General features: G+C 37.4%; 3 pseudogenes; 2 read left to right on the forward strand and 1 right to left on the reverse strand.

Moving 5' to 3' along the window:
* Positions 1-934: 934 nt before the first annotated feature.
* Positions 935-1351, forward strand: LOC148849438 (auxin-responsive protein SAUR67 pseudogene; annotated as a pseudogene).
* A 17496-nt stretch (positions 1352-18847) lies between these two features.
* LOC148849439 (auxin-responsive protein SAUR64 pseudogene) lies at positions 18848-19294 on the reverse strand (annotated as a pseudogene).
* A 5429-nt stretch (positions 19295-24723) lies between these two features.
* LOC148849440 (auxin-responsive protein SAUR67 pseudogene) lies at positions 24724-25137 on the forward strand (annotated as a pseudogene).
* The last annotated feature ends 2591 nt before the right edge of the window (positions 25138-27728 follow it).

Genomic DNA, 27728 nt, shown 5'->3' on the forward strand with positions numbered 1-27728 from the left:
CTTGCAATCTCATGGAAAAGTTGTGTGGCAAATTAAGAGCATTGCATTGAGAATGGTATTATAAATACTAAAGTTTGTTATCAACCTCGAGTGGAACATCGAAATGCTACCCAAACCCTACAATCATCAAAATGACAATCACAATAGTCTATTCATATAGTCTTTGTTTTAGATAGGAATCCGAAAGAGAATTGGAATAGAAACCATTTCAATTTCGATTTTGGACCCCGATTCCCATAAACCAAACAGGCCCATATACTTTTTCTGAACCATTGACATTTGCAAACACCCCCTTAATGAACTGCAGGTTTAAATGAAATCAAATAAATAAGCAAACTTGGGTTTCATCTTGGGGTAGAGTTGAGGGCACCAAGCAAAAGCATGTGGATGGTTTACAGACATACTAGCCCACCCACCATGCACTCATCATGTTGACCCCTTTGTACGATGTTTCACAAGATTATTTTCATCTTCAACAGTATAGCAGTACTTAGTGATTGCCATGCAAACAATTTCAGTCAATGAATTGGCACATTAAAATAAATGGACCCAGTATGTCGTCTACCTAACCGATTGAGAGGAAAGTAGTCCAACATCGGATGTGATGCCCTACTACCTCCATATACGGATGCCATCATCATTCACTCAACAATCTACCGTGCCAAGTTGCCTAGCTCTTTAATCTAGATGGAACTTAATAGTCCAATCATCACATGGCTATGCATTCCATGCAACCCGACAGAAGGAAAGCCAGTCTCTTCTGGCTTGTCTCCGCTTGCAATTATATCTAACTAAGCTATGCCCATTGCTCTTTCCATCCCCCAAAACAATCTCTACTCAAAATCTTAAGCAAATCTCTTCCTTCATCCTCGAGGCCCTTAGTTCTCTCAATCTCAAATTACAAAACATGATCAACAATAGGAAGCTTTTAGCCATGGTAAGAAAGTGGCAGAAGATGGCAGCCATTGGCAGGAGAAGAATCTCACCACCAAGAACTAAACTGCAAAGCGATGTGGATGAATGCAGCGCAATAGTGGTTGTTAAAGACCATTTTGTTGTGTATACGGCTGATCAAAAACGTTTTGTTATTCCATTGGCATATCTCAGCAATCCCATCTTCATGGAATTGCTTAGAATGTCTGAAGAAGTGTTTGGACTACCGAGCGATGGGCCTATCACATTGCCATGCGATTCAGAGTTTGCCAAGTACATTATCTCAATGGTGCAAAGATGTCCTTCGAGAGACTTAGAGAAGGCCTTAGTTATGACCCTATCTACATGTCAGTGCTCATTATATTCTTCTGTCCATCAAGAACAGAGTAATCAGCCTATACTTGCCAGTGGCTTTTGAACAAGTCATATTGCTATGTCCATGGGGACCATGATCTTCAATACTATTCTTTTTTTTTTTTTCTTGATTTCTGTAAATAATTATACATATACAAATTTTGTAGCTGATTCATCAGCAGAATTGTTGGATGAGAATGAAATTGAGTTCACTTTTCTCATGGAAATCTATGCTTGTATTCCTATACAAGAGTTGTATTTAATTTGCTCAGGCAACATCATCTTTTAACTTGAAAATTGTCCCTAGCAGAAGGTCTTCCCCTTCTTCAATTTTCCCCTTCTATGCTTTCTTTTTAAATTATCTCTTCTTTTTCCCTTACTCCTCAGCTCTCTCATTTAACTCTTTCCCATAATTCCTTCCTTTCTTCCCTACCTCTATGTCTTCTTCTATTCTCACATTCTTATCCAAAGTTCACATCCTTAGATAACAATGTGTTTTTTTTGCCTTGCTAATAATGGTATTTTGTTCATTCAATTTCTACCCCCACTCCCCCTTCCCAACCTGTTTTTCCTTAGTTGTACAGGTTGCGGTTTTGGAATTGGACTAGAGTGAGGGAAAAAGGAAATTTAATTTTTACAGTTCTTATGGCTATGTTTGGTTTGAAGGAAATGATAGAGAAAGGAAGAGAAAGGTATCAAAATCTATAGAAGGTTTATAAAGGTTTCCTTGTCTTTCTTTTCCTTTCCCTTCTTTTTCCTTCAAACCAAACATAACCTACAAGTATTATCAGGTACAAATGATCAAGTATTAATTAGAGATTTGGTCTCCACTGGTCACAAAATATACTATAAAAATCCAGTAAGAAGTGTAGGTGGGTTATTTGATTTTTGACCGAGGGGTGAAGATAACAAGCAATGACAAGTGGTGAGAGACGCTACGACAGCCTTCTCTAAATCTTTAGACGGATGCCTTTGCATCAAATTGATGATTTTCTCAACAAAATCTGCTTTGCAAGGCACTGTGGTAGGCCCATCGCTTGGTAGTCCAATCTCCTCTTCAGGTATTCTAAGTAATTCTATGAAGAAAGGATTGCTGAGATATGCCAATGAAACGCCTCTTATCGCTTGTGTACACTATGAAATGGCCCTTATTGTTCACCAATTAGTTGCACATGTCTCCATCTTTCTGCATGACTGTTGGTGATGAGATTCTTCTCTTGCCCATTGTAGCAAACAAAGGATGAAATTTGTTTGCTAACAAGAAATATGTTGCTATGGAAATTTTTTGGATGGAGAAGAAAACCATGCAAGAGTATCTTAATTTCCTTTGTGTTAGCTTGCATGGGAAACAAAGTCATGTGAAATTTGGGTGGGAGGACTGATCTAGCATTGTAGAGGTGGGTATGTTTGGATGTTGTTAAGTCATAACCATATCTTCATGAATGTAGTAGACCATTACATTCATTACTTGATTCTTAATTTTCCTATCCCTTACAATTATCCGACATACTGGGTCCAATCAATTCATTGCCAACTCATAAATCCTTCAAATGTTTGTGGTCATTGGAATGGGATATTCGTATTAGAAAGATAGCATCATGAAGCACCAAAAACTTCAAAGCAGTAGAATCAAGGCAGGCAAGTGGTGGGGAGCTACATGTTTTGTTGTAGGAAGATTAGATGGCATTTGCTTCTCATAAGTCAGAATAGAGTTAATCATGCATCCTTCCTTCTCTAACCAAATTAAACATCCAATGTGATTGACTAGGTGGCCTTAGCGGGGATCATACATTAATCCCTTCTTTCTGTTCTATTACTCTGCTCAACTTTGTTTAGGGAAAAACCACAAAATAGATTCTTCGATGGGACAATGTTTAATTATTAGCCAGAAACTAAATCCTCATAGATGATCTGAATCATTTAGTTAAAACATCGAATAGATGGGTTATTGATTGAAACTTGTCGGGCCAACTCATATCCTATGGGACTCTATTTCACTTATTTTGGCAGGTTTATTTGGATAACCCTAAGTTGAAGGTGGTTTGATGGTGGCATCATGAATGTGTAAATAGGTGGGCACATCTCAAGATAAAAGATCAAATTGACGGAACAAGTACCACTCTTGTATGGAAACATTAACAAACTTACATTTGCATGAGTAAAACTGAACTCAAAATCATTTTCATTCAAAAATTTTGATTATGATACAGCTATAGAATTTGTATATGAATAATTATTTACAAATTTCAAATGAAAGAAGAAAATTATTGAAAGATATTGCATGGTCCCGACGGTCATAGAAATATGATGATTTGTTCAAAAGCCACTGCCAAGTATAGGCCTAATACTTTGTTCTTATTGGAGATAATTCTCATAACTGAACCAGCTTTTGAGATAATCCTCCTGGAGGTTACCTATCAGATCTAGAACCTCTAACCAATCCAGATCCAATCTGGAGTCTGAGAAAGATAAGGATAAGGACTTTAAATCAAGATTAAGATAATCCATCCTGTACTCTATCTAGATTTCTATTGTTCTCTTGTACATATCATTGTATGATCCAAACTCTTCACTACAGTCTATAAATACCACTAGCTTCAATGCTCCAATTCATTGAAGTCTATTCCCTCATATCTCTCTCTCTATTTTTGTTATTTCTTTAGTTTAAACTTGATATCAAAGCCGACGGATTTTTCTCAAGGGAGCAATGGTAGCCGAACCAATGTGGATGCTGATTCGAATATTTCAGGATCAACATCTTCGATTCCTTCTCTTCAGAACGTGATGCACTATCTTCTCACCAAGCTAGGCAGTGACAACTACCTACTATGGCATGCACAATTCCTTCATATACTCTGACATCACCATCTAATGGATCTTATTGAAGGGAAAAAAAAAAAAAACCCTCCACTAGAGATGATACCTGATCCAACAAGCGAAGGGAGTATCTTGATTCCAGAGTATATCAAATGGTATGACACTCATCAACTTGTTCTAAGTTGGTTAATTTCTTTTCTTACTAAGGGTGTCATGGCCCAAGTTTTGAAATTTTCGACTTCAGTAGAGATATGGTGCTCTCTTGCTACTTCTTACTCAACCCATGCTAGATCTCGCATCCTGCAACTTAGGAAATAGTTTTATAGTTTAAAGAAGATCTTTATCTATTTCTACTTACATTCTAAAAGCAAAATCTATAGCGGACAGTTTGTCTGATGTTGTTGAACCTGTTCGTGAATCTGATTTGGTTTTATATATTCTAGCCGGGTTAGGCAATGAATATGTGTCTGTTGTGACTGCCATAACCAACATACCAAATGCACATACCCTTGCTGTACATGATATTATTGGCTCTCTTCTAAACCATGAGAGTTGGCTCGAAGAGCAAGGACTTACCTCATCAGATTCATGTGTTTCACCAGCTGCTAATGTAGCTGGAGTGAAACCGAAAAATAATATAGGGTTCTAAAATCAGCAAAAAAATTCTTAGAATATGTATGGCTGCAGCAAAGTCCAAGGGCGAGGTCAACAGCAAAATTTTCATATTATAATTCTCAACAAAATTACAACCAAAATCAGTTCTTTAATGGTGGACGAGGTAAAGCACCTCCGATTATCTGTCAGATTTGCAACAAACTTGAACGTGGTGCACTCACTTGTAGGAAGGAAAAATACATTTTTGCAAATAACAGTGATCAAAATTATGAACCTGCCGCCTACAATAATCACACTGCATCTTCCTACAACAATGACAATTCTTCATTTGATCCAACATGGTGTCTGGACTCTAGCGCAACACATCACATGACATTTGATGCTGATAACATCCAAAATCGGTTTGAATACTAGGGTTTAGATCAGGTCAGAGTAGGTAATGGCCAAGGTTTGGAAATAAAACATACTAGCTCTTCATCTCTTCTCTTTAATCACATGCTTTCACATTGACTGATATATGTCATGTTCCTGCAATCTGTGAATATTTATTGTCTGTTAGCAAGTTTACAAAGGACAACGATATATTTTTTGAGTTTCACCATGATTGTTGCTTTGTGAAGGTCTATATGGGGAAAATCCTGCTTTGAGGAGTCAGTGGAGGAGGGTTGTATTGCTTGCCATCAACAACAACCATTTCACACAACTCGACAACTACACCTTCTGCTCTTATTGGTGAACAAACAAATCTTCAGGGTTGGCATCATCATCTTGGTCATGCAGCACTTCGTACAGTCCAACAAGTCGTCTCTTAGTATGGTTTACCATATTTTGTCAAAATTCTAATTTATTTGTTTGTGAATCTTGTCAAATGGGTAAGAGTCATCGATTGTCTTTACCTTTGTCTTCGTCTATGTGTTAGAGTCCTTTGGAACTAATTTTTTCTGAAGTGTGGGGTCCTTCCCTAGTTAAGTCTAATAAAGGGTATTCTTACTATGTATTATTTCTTGATGATTATTCAAAATTTTCTTGGATATATCCCTTAGCACAAAACTCTGATGTCTTTGAGGTCTTTTTAAAATTTAAATGTCATGTTGAATTGTTCTTCAATTCTAAAATTCGTGCTTTTCAATCTGATTAAGGAGGGGAGTATTGCAAGCTCTCTTCTTATCTTGACTCATAGGGTATCTCCCATTGGGTGTCCTGTTCGCACAAACATGAGCAAAATGAAACAATTGAGAGGAAACATCGTCACATTAATGAATCCACTCTTGCTCTACTGTCTACCTCCAAGCTCCCCTTCTCCTTCTGGGCTGATGTAGGAGAGACAACCATATATTTGATTAATCGGCTCCCGTCTCCCACTTTGCAAGGTTCATATCTTTTTTCAGAAAATGTTTCAAAAGACCCCAGACAACACTATGCTGCAGTGTTTTGGATGTGCCTGTTATTCCCTTCTTCGACCATACAATGCTCATAAGTTCCAGTACCGCTCTTTGCAGTGTATTTTCCTTGGCTATAGTCATTCTCATAAAGGGTAAAAGTTCATTCACCCGTCGATAGGTCGAGAATTTATTGCATGCCATGTGGTATTCGATGAAGGACTATTTCCTGGAATTCCTTTGACTCCATCGTCCACCAGTACAACATCTTAACCGGGATTCTATCTACATGTACCTTCACTTCTCCTAGCATCTCAGGTATCTCTGCCTTCAATTCGGCCGCCAAATGCAGCACTGCTTCCTGACTGCACCACTTCCAATTCGGTTGAGAACTCTTATCCCATACAAGCTCCTGTCCATAGACAATAACATTTTCATACGATGGAGGACTTGTTGGCTCACACACCAACTGTACCACCACCCACTCAACAACATTCTATGACCACTCGTTCTATGGATGGCACTCTCCCTTCTCGATCACATCTCACCACTCGGTATCCCATTCCAGTTGCCTTACTTAGTTCTCTCTCCTTTGAAACGGAGCCCTGCTCCTATACAAAAGCAGCCAAGTCTGCCCAATGGAGATCGGCTATGCAGCTAGAATTTGATGCTCTTTGAAAAATCAAACGTGGGATCTCGTGTCGTATCACTCTTCCATGAACGTAGTTGGTACTAAATGGGTGTATAAAATTCAAAGGAAATCAGACGGTTCTTTGGAGCGGTACAAGGCCAGACTTGTTGCTCAAGGTTTTCATCAGGTACCTAGTGTTGATTTCACTAATACCTTTAGTCCAGTAGTCAAACTAGTAACGGTTCATACCATTTTAGCTCTTGCCACTACTCATAGGTAGTCTATACAGCAACTGAACATCAACAATTCTTTTCTTCATGGACTTATAATAGAGGACATCTATGTTTGCCAACCCAAGGGGTTTGGACATCCTAGCTACCCAGACTATGTCTACAAGCTGAAGAAGGCCTTGCATGGACACAAGCAAGCCCTTCATGCTTAGTAATCTTGTTTGGCTTCCACTCTACTTCATTTGGGTTTTCGCAACTCTATGGCTGATCCCTCTTTATTTATTTACAAGAATAAGTCTACTATTGTTTACATCCTGGTGTATGTTGATGATATCATTGTTACCGGCAATTCTCCATCTGTTGTCTCATCTCTCCTTTAGCAGATCTCTACGTCTTTCCCGTAAAGGATCTTGGCACATTGCATTATTTTCTTGGGATCGAGGTGTAGTGGACCTCTGCTGGTCTTGATCTATCATAGAAATGGTACATTATGGACTTATTGCATCACACCAAACTTGAAGGCACAAAACCCTACAGTTCTTCGATGGCAGCATCTGCTTGGCTAAGCAAGACATCAGGCACCCGTCTCTCCAATCCATCTGACTATAGGAGCATTGTTGGTACACTACAATATATCACTCTCACTAGACCGGATATTTCCATCTCAATCAACAAGGTTTGTTAGTTCCTTCAAACTCCGACTGATGAACATTGGTCGGTGGTTAAACGTATCTTGCGTTACCTTAAGGGAACCCTAGATCATGGTCTACATTTTGTTGCATCCTCTACTTCACTTCTACTAAATGCCTTCATAGATGCTAATTGTGTTAGATAGTGTATGCCCTTATCTCCAATTAACATAATGTACATTTTGACATTTATTGTAAATGAATAAAGTACATAATTGATTCATGTTATTATGAAGTGTTTCTGTGTAATACCCTTAAAGTAGACACATATGAGACTTGTGTTAGTTTAGAATCTTCATAGCCGTTGGATAGATCTAGGGAGATTTATCTTGCCAAGCCTGACACTGATGTACCACCAAGTTGGTTGGGGTGGTTTGTCTCAGCTACCAGGGTGAGACCTAAGGTACATGCAGTGTGGGTTTTCTTGAAACCTTGAACCGGACCAAAATTCCACTATTGCTCTAGACCTTGGAGATGGATGGGCAAAACTGGAATGTTACACCTGACCCCTAGACTCGATAATGATACTACACTAGGTTTCGGATTGGTTTGTCTTTCATGTGCCAATCAGTGAGATTCTTAGAGCGGGTCAAAACCTGGGTATGTTGGGATAGTCCGAGAATTCATCTGAGTGGGTGATCATAGTGACAGGACCAACCCCTTTATTGGGCAAAGTGAATGATTGGGGATGCACTCTCTTTGATGGAAACCTAAACTGCCAATAGTTGATTTCAACTATTGAAATTTGTTTTTCTTATGAAATATATTTATATAGATATATACATATATATATATATATATATATAATGGTTTCAAAATGTTTGCAAAAGGTTTTAATTCACGGGATCCATGTGAGTAGAGAGTACAACACTGTACCTTGCAGCCAAGGGAGATGTCCTCTCTTATTAGGAAGCGTTTGATCATTAAGGGCTGAGAGGTTAAGGGTAAGACCATTGAGGGTTATACCTAATGGGATAATATTACATTTGCCCACAGTCCTTGGGCCTTCATAAGATGGTTGGACCCAAAGACCATTTAGTGTAAATGTTGGGCCCATTGAGAGCCCATAGTGATGGACTCAGGGGTTCACTGTATTCAATAGTGAATTCGGCCAAACCTTATAACAGAGGCCAAGCTGAACCCATGTGGATGATGTGTAAATCAATGATAGGGTCTCACGCCATACAAAGAGAGCCAAGCTAGCTAGTATTAAAAGGAAGTGAGCCTGAAAGCTTAATCGGCCTAAAAGCCCATTTCAAACTGGGTTAATTAGATTAATTAGGTAGGGGTGGATCTGGGATTTGGATCCGCAGATAAGGATAAGAGGGTTACTCTTATCCACTTAAAGAGTCTAGATCCAAAAAAAAGATTTGGATCAAGGAACTCCTAATTTGATTAGGAAGGCTGATCTTTATCTACAGATAAGAGAATGGATTATCCTTATCACTTAAAGAGTCTAGATCCAAATAAAGATTTGGATTAGGAAACTCCTAATGAGATTAGGAAGTTGTTTCTTTAAGGCTATAGATAAGAGAGGAGGACGAACCTTGAAAACACACTCACTCAATACAGAGAGAAGACAACTCAGTTAGACTGATCTTGCCTTCAGTTCTTTTTCTTCCTGCTCTTTCCGCCCTACCTTGTTCGATTTCCAGTTCTTAGATTTGATCAAGATTTGATCTTGATATTGTTTCTTGCCAGAAGAAACAATTTAGAAGTTGTGCTCACTGTCCCATTTGATTCTTGTTGAAGGATCACAAGTTCTTGGTGAAGAAGTACCTGCTGATCCTATCTCATCCTAAGTTGTGTCATCTTCAGTGGACGAAGGATTTGGTACACTCTTTGGGCGTGAACATCTCCGTTGGGAGGAGCATCCTTGTGTTGATTCCATATCAGGTATATCCATCCCTAATTTTGGTTTCAGATTTGGTCCGGTTTGGTTACAAGAACGAACCTTGAAAATGCAGTTTTCTAAATTGGGAATAGGATTCCCGAAAGGGAGTAAAGAAATTTTTGAAATTTTGCCCAATCTTCTTACAGGATTAGGCCATCCATATGATGGATCTTCCATCCCTTTAGTGGTACCAGAGCTAGGTTCAAGTCTTAAATCAAATTAGAGCATATTTGAATCTGCGCAAATCGGGTAGATGATTTGGTTCCTAGATTATGGGTGGATGATTTGGAAAATAAATCTTTATTATTCTATGATATCTATAGAATTGTTCTGTGAATGTTTCATGAATATTTGGGCTGCACATGTGGTGGAGATTGAATATTTTTTGTCCCAAGAATGGCACACCCTGCGATTTCTTTTCTATTCAATTTGGTTTGTAAATATTTTTTTTTTTTACTTTTAGAAAAATTGTATAGGAATTTGATGTGATGTAATAATAGAAAAAATAGGTTTTTCTATTTTATTTCCATATGGAGATTTATGGAGTGCACAACAAAGGAGAAGAAGATTTTGCAGAAGCAAGTTCTGTGATCTACGATTTTGCAAATATCAATTCTGCAATCTGCAATTAACTGTTCTTTGCAGGTTTGTAGGATATCCAAGAAAATCATAGTTCATCCCTCTGATTTTAGTTTCTTGATAATTAGATTATCTTGAATTAATTTATTTTCACATCATTATTCTTGAATTAAATCTTGAACTGGACACCAGAACCTGGGCCGATTTACACCAGATTTGGTTCAAACTGGTTGGACCAAATTGTTGGTTCGATGGGGTTGGCTTTTCTAACCCTAATTCAGTTTAGATGAGAAGGTTGATGGCCCACTTCAAGTTTTAATTCTGCCCACCTCTATAAAAACCTAACTTTAATATGATAAAAATGAATCAGCCCTGATTCGGCTACATGGGCAGAACTGCCTTTTGTAGTACAACCCATGTACCTAGATAATGTTATATGATAACATTATGGGCTTTGTTGGGCTGATACTGATTTAATCTAATTAATTACAGGTTTTACAAATATTTTGATTGATTGGATCAATTTGTTTCATGCATGTGAAGTAAGGATGTGTGATGTGTCATGTACATGGACCATAAGTACTTGGCCCATGATTATTTCGATAGTGGCTCTTTCGCACACCATTGCTGAATGCACATCATTTCCATGGTGTCCATAAGATCATTGGATGATCTCCCCATTTGGTGGGCCCTACATCAGCTTCCTCCCAAAAAGAAAGCGTGCGGAACCCTAGCTATTTAGGGCCCATTTAAATTTAGCTTTGAAAAAGTCAGTGGGAGCCACTAAGGTTTGACCTAAATAAAACTAGGGGGTAATATTTCATTCCCTCCACTGAAATGTGAGTGAATATGATACAGAGATTTATATGATGAACTCTCTAAAAGCCTTCCATCATTAACATGAAGATGGATCCTCAATATTGAGGAGATGCACCATAAAATTGGGTTCTTCATTTGCTGTTGGATCTGTTGGATTGTTTAATAAGATGATAGGGGCATCATAGACCAATGTGTGAGGGGCCTATCCTAAAATGAAAAACTCTCTCACGGTACCTTGGCATTCACGAATATGATGGGTAAGCACTCACTGGACAAAAAGGTTTAACCTAAAATGGCAATGAACCTTGTCTGACAGAGGCTAAAGGAAAAGCTCATGAGATGAGTGGATGTGATCCTTCACAGAAGTGGTGAGGTTATGCAGCTAAAATAATTGGCTCCATGCACTCTATATGGTCTTTCACATTTCAAGAGACATATTTCGTAGTCTCCATCACTGAGATAGGAGGGAAATCTCAGAGATGAACAAACAGAAATGAAACATAGATTAAAAGCCATATCTATGTAGATAACATGAATCAAATCGGGTTGTGGACTAATATTTGCTTTGCCTTTCATCAAAAATGGCAAACGAACAATTCGCCAAACAGTTGGACTATAATAAGCTTAAGGGCCCAAATTATGCTAACTGGTATCGTAACCTTATGCTGGTTCTAATGTCCGAGAAATTGGACAAAGCTGCTAAGAACATCACTCCAGATCATCCGGGTGATAGGGCTTCTGAGGCTCGTAGGAGGGAATATCAAGAATGTGAAGAGAAAACTCTCTTGCCTGATGTTATATCATAGCCTCCTTAGATAATTAGATACAATGGCAATTCGATCAGATCGAAGTGTCTAAGGATATCTTGGATAGTCTAAGGACAATATATGAGGAGAAGAATTTTCTACTCATCAGAAGGTCCTAAAGCAATTTATGACTGCACAAATGCCCAAGAACTAGCTAGTTCATGACCATTGTCTTAAGATGGTGGCATATATCAATGAACTAGAGGCTCTTGGATCTGGGCTAGATCATGTCACCAAAGTTGATACCATCCTGAACTCTTTGCCTCCTTCCTTCAATCAGTTCATAATGAATTACAATATGAACAAGCTAAATGTTGGCCTTTAGGAATTCAGCAATATGTTGTAGAGGGCCGAAGAATTGATAAAGAAGAATGAGCCCATTGCCATGCTTGTTGAAAGTGGCAAATTGGGCAAGAAGAAGAGGAAGGCAATGAAAAAATCTCAGAAGGAAACTAGCAAGCCTAAAAAGCAAAGGAAGAACAAGGCATCGGATGCTTGTCACTTCCGCAAACAGACTAGCCATTGGAAGAGGAACTATCCTTAGTACCTGGAGACCAAGAAACAAGGTAATTTCAAATACTTTGTCATACAAACCAATATGTTGGTGACTTCTGCTACCTGGTGTATTGACTACAGGTTTCTACACATGTATGTAACATATTGCAGGGGTTCAAGATAAGCAGAAGACTGAGTGATAGTGAAGTGATTCTTTACTTGGGGACTTCTGCAACCGTTGCAGCTACAACCATAGGAACTGTAGTATTGTATTTCAGCGAAGGAACAATTACATTAAAAGATTGTCTTTATGTACCCAATTTGAGAAGAAATTTGATTTCTGTTTCAAAACTATGTGCAGATGGTTATTCTGTTCTCTTTAGTAATGTGATTACTATCAAAAGGAATAACAAATTCCTGGCATATGGAGAACTGGATAATGGTCTCTATGTTCTCCATCCTTCTTTAGAAACAAATATAACTGAGACTACGTCTGATAATAACCCTAAGAAAAGAACTCATGATACAGTCAATCCCACGTGCCTATGACATTACCGACTTGTTCACATTAACATAGATCGTATCAAAATGTTGGTAAAGGATGGTCCTTTAGATTTTCTAAATGTAGAAGATCTCCCAACCCGAGAACCTTGCCTTAGGGTAAGATGATGAAACGGTCATTTAACGGTAAGCCTAAAAGATCAACAAGCACGTTTAACCTTATACATACTGATGTATGTGGTCCTATGAATGTTAGCACACGTAACCAGCACATTTATTTCATAACATTTATCGATGATCACTCTCGGTATGGTTACGTGTACCTAATGAGACACAAGTTTGAATTCTTTAAAAAGTTCAAAGAGTTTAGGCAAGAGGTCGAGAAACAGTTGGGGAGACACATTAAGGCCCTTCGATCAGATCGAGGAGGCAAATATCTCTCTAACAAATTCAGGGACTACTTAAAGGAAAATGGGATAGCATCACAACTAGCTCTTCCTGCTACACCACAATTAAACGGTGTGTCAAAGAGGAGGAACTGGAATTTTTTAGATATGGTCCGATCACTTCTCGTACACTCGGAATTACCCACATCCTTTTGGGATTACGCATTGGAGACTGCGATATATGTGTTGAACCATGTTCTAACCGAATCCATTTCGAAGACTCCCTATGAGCTTTGGACCTGTAAGAAACCAAGTGTGAGACACTTGAAGATTTGGGGATGTCTGGTACATGTTAAAAGAACAAGTGCTAACAAATTGGAATCTAAAACCAACCATTGCCTATTTACAGGTTACCCAAAAGGCTCTATAGGGTAGTTATTCTATGTCCCAAGAGAACAGAAGGTGTTTTATAGTCGAAATGTCCATTTCTTGGAGAAAGATTACATCCTAAACAATCATCGTCAGGAAATTATTCTTGATGAGGAGAGATCAAGAGTAGTGAGAGATGTCCCACAAGCTTCAATTAATAACCAACCTAGGAGATCTACCCGAGCATCTAGGCCTCTAGTTTGTTACGGCTATGACCAAGAAAGTTACTTGGTGGAAGCCATGATCAGTGAGGAGGATCTTGTGACTTATATGGAAGTTATGTTGGACATAGATTCCTTGAAGTGGGTAGATGTCATGAAAGCTGAGATGGAATCAATGGAAACCAATGGAGTCTCGATTCTGGTGGATCCGCCCCTTGGGGTAAAAGCAATTCATTGCAAATGGATCTATAAGAGGAAGAAGGGCTCCGATGGTAAGGTTGAGGCCTACAAGGATCATCTTGTGGCGAAAGGGAACACTTAGTTGTAGCAGCATACCATGACTACGAGATTTGGCAAATGGATGTCAAAACCACATTCTCGAATTGAGATCTTACTGAAAATATCTATATGTAGCAACCACAAGGTTTTATAGCTACAGGTCAGGAACACATGGTATGTAAACTTAATCGATCCATATATGGACTTAAGCAAGCTTCTAGAAGCTAAAACATCCAGTTTGACTCTACTGTCACACAGTTTGACTTTGAACAGAATCCGGATGAGCCCTGTGTATACAGGAAAACCAATGGGGATAAGGTTACATTCTTGGTTCTGTATGTAGATGACATTCTACTGATTGGGAATGATGTAGGAATGTTGACTACGGTGAAAGTATGGCATTCGCAGCAATTCTCCATGAAAGATCTTGGAAAAGCCTCTTATATTTTGGGACTTTGGCTCTATAGAAATAGATCGAAGAGGATAATAGGATTATCTCAATCTAATTATATTGACAAAATAGTCAAGATATACAGTATGGAGAACTCCAAGAAAGAAAATGTTTCATTCAAGCATTGAGTCACTCTCTCCAAGGGTATGTCTCCCAAGACACCTGAGGAGATTGAGGGCATGAAGGAAGTTCCCAATGCCTCTACCGTAGGGAGCATCATGTATGTCATGCTGTGCACTTGGCCAGACATTGCTCAAGCCGTGAGTGTGGTAAGTTTATACCAATCTAACCTAGGACAAGAACATTGGACCGCTGTGAAAAACATACTGAAATATCTTCGAAGGGAAAAAGAGTTTTGTCTGGTATTCGATGGTAGATCACTACAAATCCTTGGGTATACCGATGTCGATTTCTAGTCTTTCAGATTTCAGAGGTCTGAAAAGTGCTATCAAGCCATCTAACTTTATGAAGCTGGGATAAATGAGATACGCTAACGGAATAACTAAATGTCTCTTATTAGTTGTGTACATAAGGAAGTGGTCCTTAATAGCCACCATTTCACTGCATTCATTTGCATCCCTATGCTGTTTAGTTCTCGGTGATGATAAGATTCTTTTCATTCTAATGGCTACTAACTTCTATCACTTTCTTGCCATGGCAAAAAGCTTCCTGTTGTTGATCATGTCTTTCATTGTGAGCTTGAGAAAACTAAAGTCTTCAAGGATGATGTAAGAGATTTGCTGAGGTTTTTGATAAGAGATTGTTTAGATGGATGGAGAGAGCAATGAGCATGGCTTAGTTTCAAGTAGAGACAGGCTAGAGAAGGGTTAGCTATCCTTCTGTCATGTTCCATGGGATACATAGCCATGTGATGATTGGATTATTAATTACCATCAAGAGTGAAGATAGAATTTGGCAATTTGGCATGACAGGATGTTGAGTAATCATGGCTTCATCTACGTAGCAGGGCATCACATTCATTATTGGATTTCTTTCTTCTCGATCTATCAGGTAGTTGACATATCGGGTCCATCTAATTTAATGGGTAATCACTGAAACTTCTACTATACTAGTGAAGTTAGCAACTTAAGTATTGATCTTTAGAAATTAGCAACTTAAGTATCGATCTCATAATCCTAGCTTGAGGAATGTTGTGACTCTCTACATCATGTTAAGTGATAATACACATTAAGCCAAATGTATCATGTACCTTCAAGAGATGGAACAAAATAAAATCTTTAAAACTTCAAAAGATAAAATATCGATTAGACAAACACCTTTTGAGTATAATTAAGGCAGTTCCTCCAATAACTTCAACTCTCAAGCTCTCTTATGTTTCAGTCCTTGAAATTCAGGAAACGAATGAAATATTTGAAAAGCCCTAGAAAATGTAATCCTACGAAACATCTCTCCATAGCATAGGTTTGTAACGGGCCCTATAAAAGAGCTTGGATGATATGGACGGGGAATGGTAGACTAAGCAAAATGGAGAGAACATAGATGGTTAAAAAAAGAGAGAAGAGACATGGATGTGGAAGATAATTATTCCAACTCTGTTCATGACATAGAAAAATGGAGAAAATGTAGAAGGTTAAGAGAAGAGAAGTTAGGAGAAGAGACATGGAGGTGGAATATAACTATTCCGGCCAATTTTATTCATACACATCTCTGTTGAGTTGTCATGCACCATACCCATTTTTCAAATAATTATTGAAAGGAAAAGAATCAGAAAAATGTAGAAAAAAGCTATTAAAGTAAAAAAAGAAAAGCGAGAAGAAAGATAATCGTAGGGAGGTGCAATCGAAATTAAGAGATTATTTGAGAAGAAGAGAATATATGGAGATATTTTAGGAATGATTTTAGGTGATAGAGGATTGGAATAATTTCATGGTTTTTAAAACTGACCTGGTGACTGAACTGGTCAGGGGTCTGGTTACTGGGTCAAATGGTCCGTCTGTTCAAACCGAATGCTCGGCCCGTTTTAACAAAAAAATTAAAAAAATTAAAAAAAGTTAAAAACGGTGAAAACCGTTTGAATGATTCAAATGGTTAACCACCCAGTTCAGCAATTTGCTGACCGAAATCTACGGATTTTGGGGAAAATCTAATTTTTGGGGAAAACAAAACCAGTCACCTCACTGGTTCCCGATATTTCCGGTCTGACTGTACTGTCCGGTCCGGTTTTGAAAACCATGAATAATATGATGGGTTTAGAGGAGATATATTAGGAGAGAGAGAGAGAGAGAGAGAGAGAGAAAGAGAGAGAGATTGTAGGAATATTATTAGGTAATTGAGTTGGGAATAGTGAGTGAATTTGTTGCCTTGGCTTAATGTATGGGAGTGGTGAGAAGGGGAGAGGAGAGAGAATTAAGGAGAATGCAGGGTGGGGGCAATGGAGCATGGAGAGGCATGCTGACATGGACCAAGAGAGCAAGTTGGGCACACCCATGGCCGGCCATGGGCAAGGTGTAGTGCAACACTAGACCCAGAAGTCCTCAACAAAAGCTCCACTTTTATCACAAAGGCTAGAATACTAGCACAAACTTCCCCAAATATGACAAAGAATATTATTATATTAAATCAGACTTGTGGTCCAAATAATAGTCCTAATTTCCTGTTTAGTGGAGCTCGTTTAAATATATATGCAACCATTTCTATTTGTTTAGCGGACTATTAGGGATGTGCTATCCCGTCTTGTGTAGCACAATTTAACATTATCAAATATGTACACACACACACGCTAGTAAGTTTGGATGTGCATTGCACGTTGTAATTCTATATGATGATAATGATAGTAATTACATATCCATTTTTTTCCTATAAACTTTATGTAGTTTTTTTTTCTTTTTTTTTTTTATTATTAATCGGATAATCCACATTTGATTACATAAACACCTCATTCAAATATGTGATAATTGGATTGAGTTGTGAAGTTTCAAGTATTATTGATAGGCTTATTTGCTTGGCTAGATTCTTATTTTTGTAATATTTAACTTTTTGGTGTATCTTTTTTTTGTTCATTTATAAAAAAAATATATAAAATTTAAATGGATGGAATTGAATGAAGTGAAAAGTAGTAGTTCAATTTATAATTTAAACCTTATAATAAAATAGGGACTATATTAAAAAATGAGTATTTTAGTCAAAAAAAGTTTCACGATCTTATTCATATTTTTAATAGTATTATAAATATAGAATTATAGATTTGTTCAATTTTTTATATAACTTTTTTTTTGTATTTTTGTGTAAAAGTAATTCAAATATGTTACGCTTACTTTTTTAATATGATTAATATATGATATTATACATGTGTCTAAATGTTATTCTGCAAAATTTATGTATTTTTTTTATTTTTTTATTTTACAATTTATTAACTTTTATTATTTATTTAAGACATTAAAGGTTAACATGTTTGACCCAAAATTTGAACTATTGATCTTTGCCAAGCAGTAAAATAACTTCATTTTTTGTCAGTTCTAAATTATGTATTTCATTTTCCTTATCAATAAAAATAATTCTTTTTTATTACATTTATTTTTTAATTTGATTAATAAAAATATCATAAATGTGTCTAATTTTTTTGACATTTATTGTAAATTTCTATATTTATTTCTATTTTAAAAATACCTAACTACAATTTCGTATATTGATCAATTTGATTCGGATGGTTGAATTGCTTAAACACCCACCACATGAATTAGAAATTGTTTTTGTTTTTGAGTCAATTTTAAAATATATAGGTTTATATTGTTAAACATATTGACATAGATCTAATTTAATAAGAGAAAATGAGATTAAATAATTTAAGTATAAGATTTAATTAGAGGGGATTAAATGAGGTGGGAAGTCATAAATGAAGTTACATTTTCCACCCTTACCATTAGACCTGTTCTTGGGCTGGGTTTCAGTTCAGACTTACATTGTGTCGGGCTTGGGCTTTGGGTCAAGCTCCATTCAGATTTTGGCAAAAAACAAGCCTGAGCCCAGCCCATGAACGGGTCTACTTACTGTTAGAGATGGAGTAAATGCATAATTATGGACGATGGTTTAGTATTAGAGCTAAAATGTTTAATTTATATTTTAATTGGGGTGTTTTACAACATTAATTGCTATTTATCATATATAGCAATAGCATGGACAGAAATCACTGAATCACAATTCGACTTAGGTTATGGAGGTGGGCACTTCTCAAGATATATACCAGAACAAGTACTACTCTTGTATGGGAATATATACTAACATACATTTGGGTGAGTAAATGTTACGAACTCAATTTCATTTTCATTAAAAAATTCTGCTGATGATACAGCTATAGAATTTGTATATGTATGATTATATACAAAAAGAAAGAAGAATTGAAGATCATGGTTTCAATGGGTCATAGCAATATAAGGCTTGTTCAAAAGCCATTGACAAGTATAGGGCAATTTCTTGGTTCTTGATGGAGAGAAGAAGATAATGAGCACCGATATGTAGACAGGGTCACAACTAATGCCTTCTCTAAGTCTCTTGAAGGGCGTCTTTGCACCATCGAGATGATGTACTCTGCAAACGCTGAGTCGCATGGCAATGTGATAGGTCCATCGCTCGGCAGTCCAAACTCTTCTTCGGACATTCTGAGTAACTCAATGAAGATGGGATTGTTGAGATACGCCAATGGAATAACAAAACGTTTCTGATCAGCCGTGTACACATTGCAGTGATCTTTAACAGCCACCATTGCGCTACACTCATTTACATCCCGTTGTAGTTTAGTTCTTGGCGATGTTGAGATTCTTCTCCTGCCAAGGGCTGCCAACTTCTGCCACTTTCTTGCCATGGCAAGAAGCTTCCTGTTGTTGATCATGTTTTGTTGTGTGAGCTTGAGAGAAATAAGGGTCTTGAGGAAAAAATTAAAGGAAGAGATTTGCTGCAGATAGGTTTCTGAGAAGAGATTGTTTTGGGGATGGAGAGAGCAATGGGCATAGCTTAGTTATATATATAATTGCAAGCAGAGACAAGCCAGAGAAGAGTAGCTTTCCTTGTGTCGGGTTGCATGGGATGCATAGTCATGTGATGATTGGATTATTAAGAGCCATGCATCAAGACTAAAGAGGTTAACCACTTGGCATGATGGCTAGATTGTTGGGTACGTGAGTGGTCCTGACCTGATGTACATGTGGGTATGGGGGCATCACATCCAATATTGGATTCCTTTCTTCTCGATCATCAGTTAGGTTAGACGACATACTGGGCCCGACTAATTTAATGTGCCAACTCATAGACTATGAAATTGTTGGTGACCGTTGAGACTGAAGTATTTGCTATACTGCTGAAGATGAAGAAACTACAATCAACATGATGAGTGCACACTGTGGGGACACATTCTTCGTGCAATTAGGGACGTAGTACGAAGATAGGATGGGTTTGTTTCTGGGTGGAGGTCCACCTGGATCTCACAAGGACACCATATCTTTCTTTTAGCAAACAGGACACGGATTGTCCTGCGTAGATACAAGAGGAGATGAGACAAGTTTATAGATGTTAATTGGAATGCATGTTTTTACAGGATACGATGTCAGGGTGGTGTTTGGTGCACCACTTGAGGTTGATGTCAAACTCTTATTTTCGTGCTCTTCGCCATAAATTCTGTATCTTGGACCACAATCTGTGGCAAATAAAAAAAAAAAAACATGGACCACTGTTTATATCTTTTTCTTCTCATGATTATTTGCACAACCATAATTTTCCATTAGAGTAAATAAATTTGCATTGCAACCAAACACAATTGGACAATTATCTTCTTGGGGGGTAAAAGATTAAAGATATATAAAAACAGAGAACGAGTGTGAGCACCATGTCTAATAGGACTCCTTCCACACATTAAATGGTCTTAAACAAGGTTCCCCATAGACACAATTCAGCATTTGAAATGTTAGTTAGAATATTTTTAAATAATAAATGGAATAAAAACAAAAATTATGTTTGGAAATTCACTTCTTTAAAATTAAAAAATTAAAAACATGACACAAATATTGCCCTTATTCACTTCCAACCAAACCGCCACCTTTTTTTTTTTTTATTGCAATGACATTCATGATATCTTAGCTCTAAATCTCTAATGTTTTGAGAAGGTCAATGAAAAAAATCATGATATTTTGTTTTCGATTTAAAATATCAAACATATAAAATGGAATTACTGTTAGCAATAAACTACCGCTTCTTATATCTACATAAAGTCCTCATCCCTCCCGAGTAAGAGAATGGAAGAAGTGACAGGTGTAGTTAGATCTGCAACATGTGCACAGAGATTCAATTCTATAGTTCTTTGTCTAATGCAAGAACAATTATCCAAAAAAAAACAAATAAAATTGAAACTAGTAAACAGTGATATAAACCTCAAAAAGGAGAACCAAAACAATAATCCTGCGAAATAAATTAATATAATCCAAAACAAATAAGAAACAGGCTAGTAAGTAACATCAATGACAAACACTAAGGGCCTGTTCGGTTTTTGGATTTTAAGAGGGGGAAGTTGGTCAATGACATTTTGTTTCCTGCATTCTTTTTACATATTTGTGTCGGGTTCATAGAAAATTTATTTTCTCTAAGTATCATTTACCCAGGTAATGATACTTATCTTCCAGGTGGGTAAACAATTTTTCCACCCGTGGGGAAGTTGCTAAAACATGGATGGGGTTAAGGTTGAAAAAATTGATACGATATGTCCCGTATTAGCCTTATCGTGTTGTATTTACAGGTGTTTCGGGACCCCACCCTTTTTTAATAAAGAAAACCCTTTTTTAGCTCCCAAAAAACCAAAATTAAAAAAAAAAAACCTAAAAGAAAGCTACTTCTATGTGTATCTAAGTACCAATATGCCTCTATCGATACGCAAAGGCGTAATTGATACACTGAACCATGGATGGGATAAAGTTGACCCTTTTAATAGTTGTTTTTTATGGATAAAACGATCATTGTTTTATTTACTTGAGATATAAAAGAACTTGGGTAAAAAGTATTTACACGAATAAATAACTTCCCGAAAAGACAATAGAATTTGCTTGTTGCAAATTCTCGCCCAAGGCTCTGTTGTATCTTGGGAATGAATTTGCTTGTAATTCAACAACAAACTCAGTGAAAACTGAGTAGGGGCAAATAACGTTCTAAAGATAGTGTCTTTAAATGCGCCTTAGACCTTCCCCTCCAACTACCAGTGACCCCTTTTCCCAACACTTGTCCCCACTGAAGTAGCTAAATATTACCTAAGAGAATGTAAGAGGAGGACACCTATGTCAAAACCTTTAGAAAGACACAATGGGGAGAAAGGATACATGATGAAAAGGAGAAATTCACCAGGTCTTCTCCCTTCTCTTCAAATTTACTAAACCCTGAAAAAAGAAAGATAAAAAAGAAATATTCAAATAACTACATAGTTACTAGGCAAGGGTTAACCAATACGGAAGAGTCCTTGTTTCAGCTTCAAGCAAAACGAAGGGTAAGAAGGAAACAAAAAAAATATAATATTTGAAGAAATACAGGAAAGTCCCTGTCTAAATCGACTCCTCCATGGAGAGAAAGGAGAGAGGTGGGAAATTAGCCCAGGAACTATTTTGTGCAAATTCTTATTAATGTTAGAAATGTGAATGAGTGTGAAGCATAACAAATAGCAGTCGAAAAGGGAGAGGGATCTTGCTAATGTGGCAAGTTGAGAGTGTAAGGAATGGTATTTTGACAGAGAAACAACTAAGGAGAAGCCTTGATTGGAGAAAAAGCTAGGTAGAGAAAGGAGAGGCCATCTGATATGGGCCAAGTGACCAATTTTGTTTTAATATATAGTAATATATATGCCTCTTTAGATTCTGAATTAAACTCCATCGATTAAGAGGCCCGGACTACATTTACGTGGAGGGCCTAACTAGCTTATTTGCATCTTGGCACCAACATCTTTGAAGAGAAGTTCCCTACATTTATCCAAAACACAAGTTACCAATTTCAACCACCAAAAAATATCATGGGCCTGTTATGGTTTAGACTTGATTGAACCGATTTGCCAATTTTACACAATCATGACGTCAGCAGCAAACCAGCTTCAACTTAGGGCCATCCATATAAACCTGCCAAAATAAATCAAATAGAGTCCCATAGGATTTGAGTTGGGCCGACAAGTTTCAAGCAATAACCCATCTATTTGATGTTTTATCTAAATGATTCAGATCATCTATCAGGGTTTAGTTTTGGGCTAATAATTGAACATTAATGTCCCAAAGAAGAACCTTTTAATTTTTTGTGGTTTTTCCCAAAACAAATGATGGATTGGCGAAGTATAAATTGCTTAGTATACCAAGGCGAGCAGAGTAACACCAGAAAGAACGGAGAAATTAATGTATGATCCCACTAAAGCTCCCCATCACTAGACTTAATCTTTGCTTCTACTGCTGAATTTTTTGAGGTTTCACGATACCATCCTTCCTGTATTAATATCTGATTCCAGAAACCACAGACATTTATAAGATTTATGAGTTTGAACTGAATTGATTGGACCCAATATGTTGGATAATTGTTTGTGCATGACAGGAAAATTGGGAGTCAATTCAATTATGGCCTACTGTCTTCATGAGGATATGTTTATAACTTAACAACACCCAGACATGCCCGCCTCTAAAATGTCAGTTCAGTTCCCCAACCCAAATTTCACATGGCTTTGTTTGCTATACAACCTAACACAAAGTAAACCTACGCTTGCATGGTTTCGTCGCCTCTTGCAATTATATATAACTGAGCTATTCCTATTGCCTTCTTCGTCCAACAAATAATTTCCTCCGAAACATATATATTCTTGTTAACAAGCAAATTTCGTCATTTGGGGCTTAAGTTCTTTTCGGATGAAGCTCACATTAAGAATCATGGTTACACTGCAAACTGGTGACATGCCGAGAGATGCGGACAGATGCAGCAAATTGGTGACTTGTAAGGGCCATTAGGTAGTGTACACAAGCGATAAGAGACGTTTTCTTATTCCATTGGCATATCTCAACAATCCTATCTTCATAGATTTACTGAGAATATCTGAAAAGGAGTTTTGGACTACCAAGCGATGGGCCTATCACACTGCCTTGCAAAACAGACTTTGTTGAGAAAATCATCAATTTAATGCAAAGGCATCAGTCTAAAGATTTAGAGAAGAAAAAAGAGTATAATATGTGTCACCACTATTATTTTCATTTCCTTTTTAGTCCACATTCACCCTTTCAATCTCATGGAAAAGTTGTGTGGCAAATTGAGAGCATTGCATTGAGAATGGTATCATAAATACTAAAGTTTGTTATCAACCTCGAGTGGAGCAACGTAATGCCACCCAAACCCTACAATCATCAAAATTACAATCGGAATAGTCTATTCATATAGTCTTTGTTTTAGATAGGAATCCAAAAGACAATTGGAATGAGTTAATTAAAATGGAATTTCATTTTCAAGGGGAAAAGAATGGTCATTGTCTCAAATAGAATAATGTCATTTCACCAGTAATAGAAATGGGATTCCGATTCCATCAAACCAAACAGTTGAAATAGAAATGGCCCATTCCAATTTCGATTTTAAACCTGGATTTCCATAAACCAAACAGGCCCATATACTTTTTCTGAACCATTGACATTTGCAAACACCCCCTTAATGAACTGCAGGTTTAAATGAAATCAAATAAATAAGCAAACTTGGGTTTCATCTTGGGGCAGAGTTGAGGGCACCAAGCAAAAGCATGTGGATGGTTTACAGACATACTAGCCCACCCACCATGCACTCGTCATGTTGACTCCTTTGTACGATGTTTCACAAGATTATTTTCATCATCAACAGTATAGCAGTACTTAGTGATTGCCATGCAAACAATTTCAGTCAATGAATTGGCACATTAAAATAAATGGACCCAGTATGTCGTCTACCTAACCGATTGAGAGGAAAGTAGTCCAACATCGGATGTGATGCCCTACTACCTCCATATACGGATGCCATCATCATTCACTCAATAATCTACCGTGCCAAGTTGCCTAGCTCTTTAATCTAGATGGAACATAATAGTCCAATCATCACATGGTTATGCATTCCATGCAACCCGACAGAAGGAAAGCCAGTCTCTTCTTACAATTATATATAACTGAGCTATGCACATTGCTCTTTTCATCACCCAACACAATCTCTTCTCAAAATCTTAAGCAAATCTCTTCCTTCATCCACGAGGCCCTTAGTTCTCTCAATCTCAAATTACAAAACGTGATCAACAATAGGAAGCTTTTAGCCATGGTAAGAAAGTGGCAGAAGATGGCAGCCATTGGCAGAAGAATCTCACCACCAAGAACTAAACTGCAAAGCGATGTGGATGAATGCAGCGCAATAGTGGTTGTTAAAGACCATTTTGTTGTGTATACGGCTGATCAAAAACGTTTTGTTATTCCACTGGCATATCTCAGCAATCCCATCTTCATAGAATTGCTTAGAATGTCTGAAGAAGAGTTTGGACTACCGAGCGATGGGCCTATCACATTGCCATGCGATTCAGAGTTTGCCAAGTACATTATCTCAATGGTGCAAAGACGTCCTTCGAGAGACTTAGAGAAGGCCTTAGTTATGACCCTATCTACATGTCAGTGCTCATTATATTCTTCTGTCCATCAAGAACAGAGTAATCAGCCTATACTTGCCAGTGGCTTTTGAACAAGTCATATTGCTATGTCCATGGGGACCATGATCTTCAATACTATTCTTTTTTTTTTTCTTGATTTCTGTAAATAATTATACATATACAAATTTTGTAGCTGATTCATCAGCAGAATTGTTGGATGAGAATGAAATTGAGTTCACTTTTCTCATGGAAATCTATGCTTGTATTCCTATACAAGAGTTGTATTTAATTTGCTCAGGCAACATCATCTTTTAACTTGAAAATTGTCCCTAGCTTTAGGTCTTCCCCTTCTTCAATTTTCCCCTTCTATGCTTTCTTTTTAAACTCTCTCCTCCTTTTTCCCTTACTCCTCAGCTCTCTCATTTAACTCTTTCCCATAATTCCTTCCTTTCTTCCCTACCTCTATGTCTTCTTCTATTCTCACATTCTTATCCAAAGTTCACATCCTTAGATAACAATGGGTTTTTTTTGCCTTGCTAATAATGGTATTTTGTTCATTCAATTTCTACCTCCACTCCCCCTTCCCAACCTGTTTTTCCTTAGTTGTACAGGTTGCGGTTTTGGAATTGGACTAGAGTGAGGGAAAAGGAAATGATAGGGAAAGGAAGGGAATGGTATCAAAATCTATAGAAGGTTTATAAAGGTTTCCTTACCTTTCTATTCCTTTCCCAACTTTTTCCTTCCAGCCAAACATAACCTACAGGTTAGTCGTTTCCACCTCACCCACCAAGATGAAAATAAACCAATTTTGGTCAAGCAGCACTTGGAAGAGCTACTGACAACTATACAGTGTTGTACGTGCTCAGTACTTGCCTATTAGTTCAATATGTACTGAAAATAATTATTCAAAATTAACAATGAATTATTATTCAAATAACAATCAATAGCTATCAGTAATTGTTAATTTGTAGTAATTACTAAATTATTATAAACTACTAAATAACTGAATTATTAATTAGTAATTATCAGAAAATTATTGATACTGTGAATAGTGAAACATCAATATTAGTGAAATCACTAAATAACTGAAACACCTCTATAACTTCTCTAACCTATTAGGAAACCTCAATTTCCAATAATTTTCATTTATTACTTTTAAAATTCTTGACAACTAGAGCCACTCAACAAAATGGTGGATACACGCATCTCTTTTAGAAAATTTGTTTCCTGAATAATGTTGGTTCCTTCCCAAATTCTCTCTCTTGATTTTTCAATATTTAACCCTCATGATTCTCTCTCTCACTCTAACATCGTCTATTTTTGCCTTAAATTAGTCTTTTCCATGTTAATTTGAGGATGAAAAATGGCCGTTTCAATTTTTTAGTGTCTAAATTATATATTTATTTTCGGGTAAATTACAAAGACCCCCTTTGTATTATGGGGTCAGTTACAAAGTTTTCCTTATACTTTTTTTTTGCAACAAAGACTCCACCTAAGCTTTAGCCGTTAGACAAAGACGGCCCCCCTTGGCCGTTAAGTCAGATGACGGGAGGCATTAAATTATCAAAATAACCCACTAAACTTTTTAAATTTTCTTTTTCTTGTCCTTTTTCTCTTAAAACCTATTTAACCTAGGAAATGGATATCTAGTCTTGGAGAGTGATTTCGTTTGTATTGATTGATAGTTATCTTCCCTTCCGTGATCGAAACATCATGGCCATGTACATGAAGATTTACTAGGGCGAGTTCCTGTGCCATTGCCGATAGTCACCCCAGAGCTTATTTAGTTTCTCTCTTGCCTTCTCCACACAAACCCCCTGACCAAAATAAAAATTCCATAAATCATAGAGAATCACTGTGTCAAGAAGGGATTCAAGCACATTAGATTTTATGTGGAGAATGACCAGTTCCACAACATTGAGGATGATGATGATGTTGAATTTGAGGCATCAGTATCGGAAATCGAGTCAAAGACAGAGGTGCAGAGGCAGCCAAAACCCAGATTGGCTAGACTGATGAGCTTAAACGAATTAATTCAACATCATATTGTTTTCCTAGGAGGTTCGACCTCCATGGTGGCATTGATCAGTCTTTATGTAACTAAATGGAAAAACTGAATCTCAAACAGAATGTACTAATCTAGTATGAGTGTTGGTTCTCAGAATTATATGTTCAAATTCAAGAAAAACTTCATCGAACTCATAAATACTATGTGATGTGGCACGATCCGGGAACTCCTACCTGGCTGTTGACTGGCTCCTTGCTGGTAACGTACGACACCTAAGAAGACGAAGGTGAATGATTCACAGGGGACTTACCCGGTGGGAATACTCTGAAGCTTAAGTTAGAATGCTGGGGAAGAAGAAAAGAGCATAAAAGGCTAAGAGTGTAGGTCGCGCTTGATCACTATGTCTCGTGATTAACTCTTGAGCAAGTAAGAGTTCAAGTTCAGATCTAATTCGAGAGAGAGACCTCCCCTTCGATGAAAGGGCTTTTATAGGGGCGTTCTTGTCAAATCGGGCGTAACCGCCACTAGGCTTCTGCCGCAATCGTTACCTGCTAGGGCTGCGTAAGTGATCGTTATAATGTACTACCCGCTTGGATGAGTGACACATTTTAAAGGGACAGGCACGCCACCACCTGTCGAGGGACGTGGGTGCAGACTATCAAATGGGCAGGGACT

Source organism: Nelumbo lutea, chromosome 6 (genome assembly GCF_056320005.1).
Source record: "Nelumbo lutea isolate HS-2025 chromosome 6, American lotus-T2T, whole genome shotgun sequence".
NCBI classification, from domain to species: domain Eukaryota; kingdom Viridiplantae; phylum Streptophyta; class Magnoliopsida; order Proteales; family Nelumbonaceae; genus Nelumbo; species Nelumbo lutea.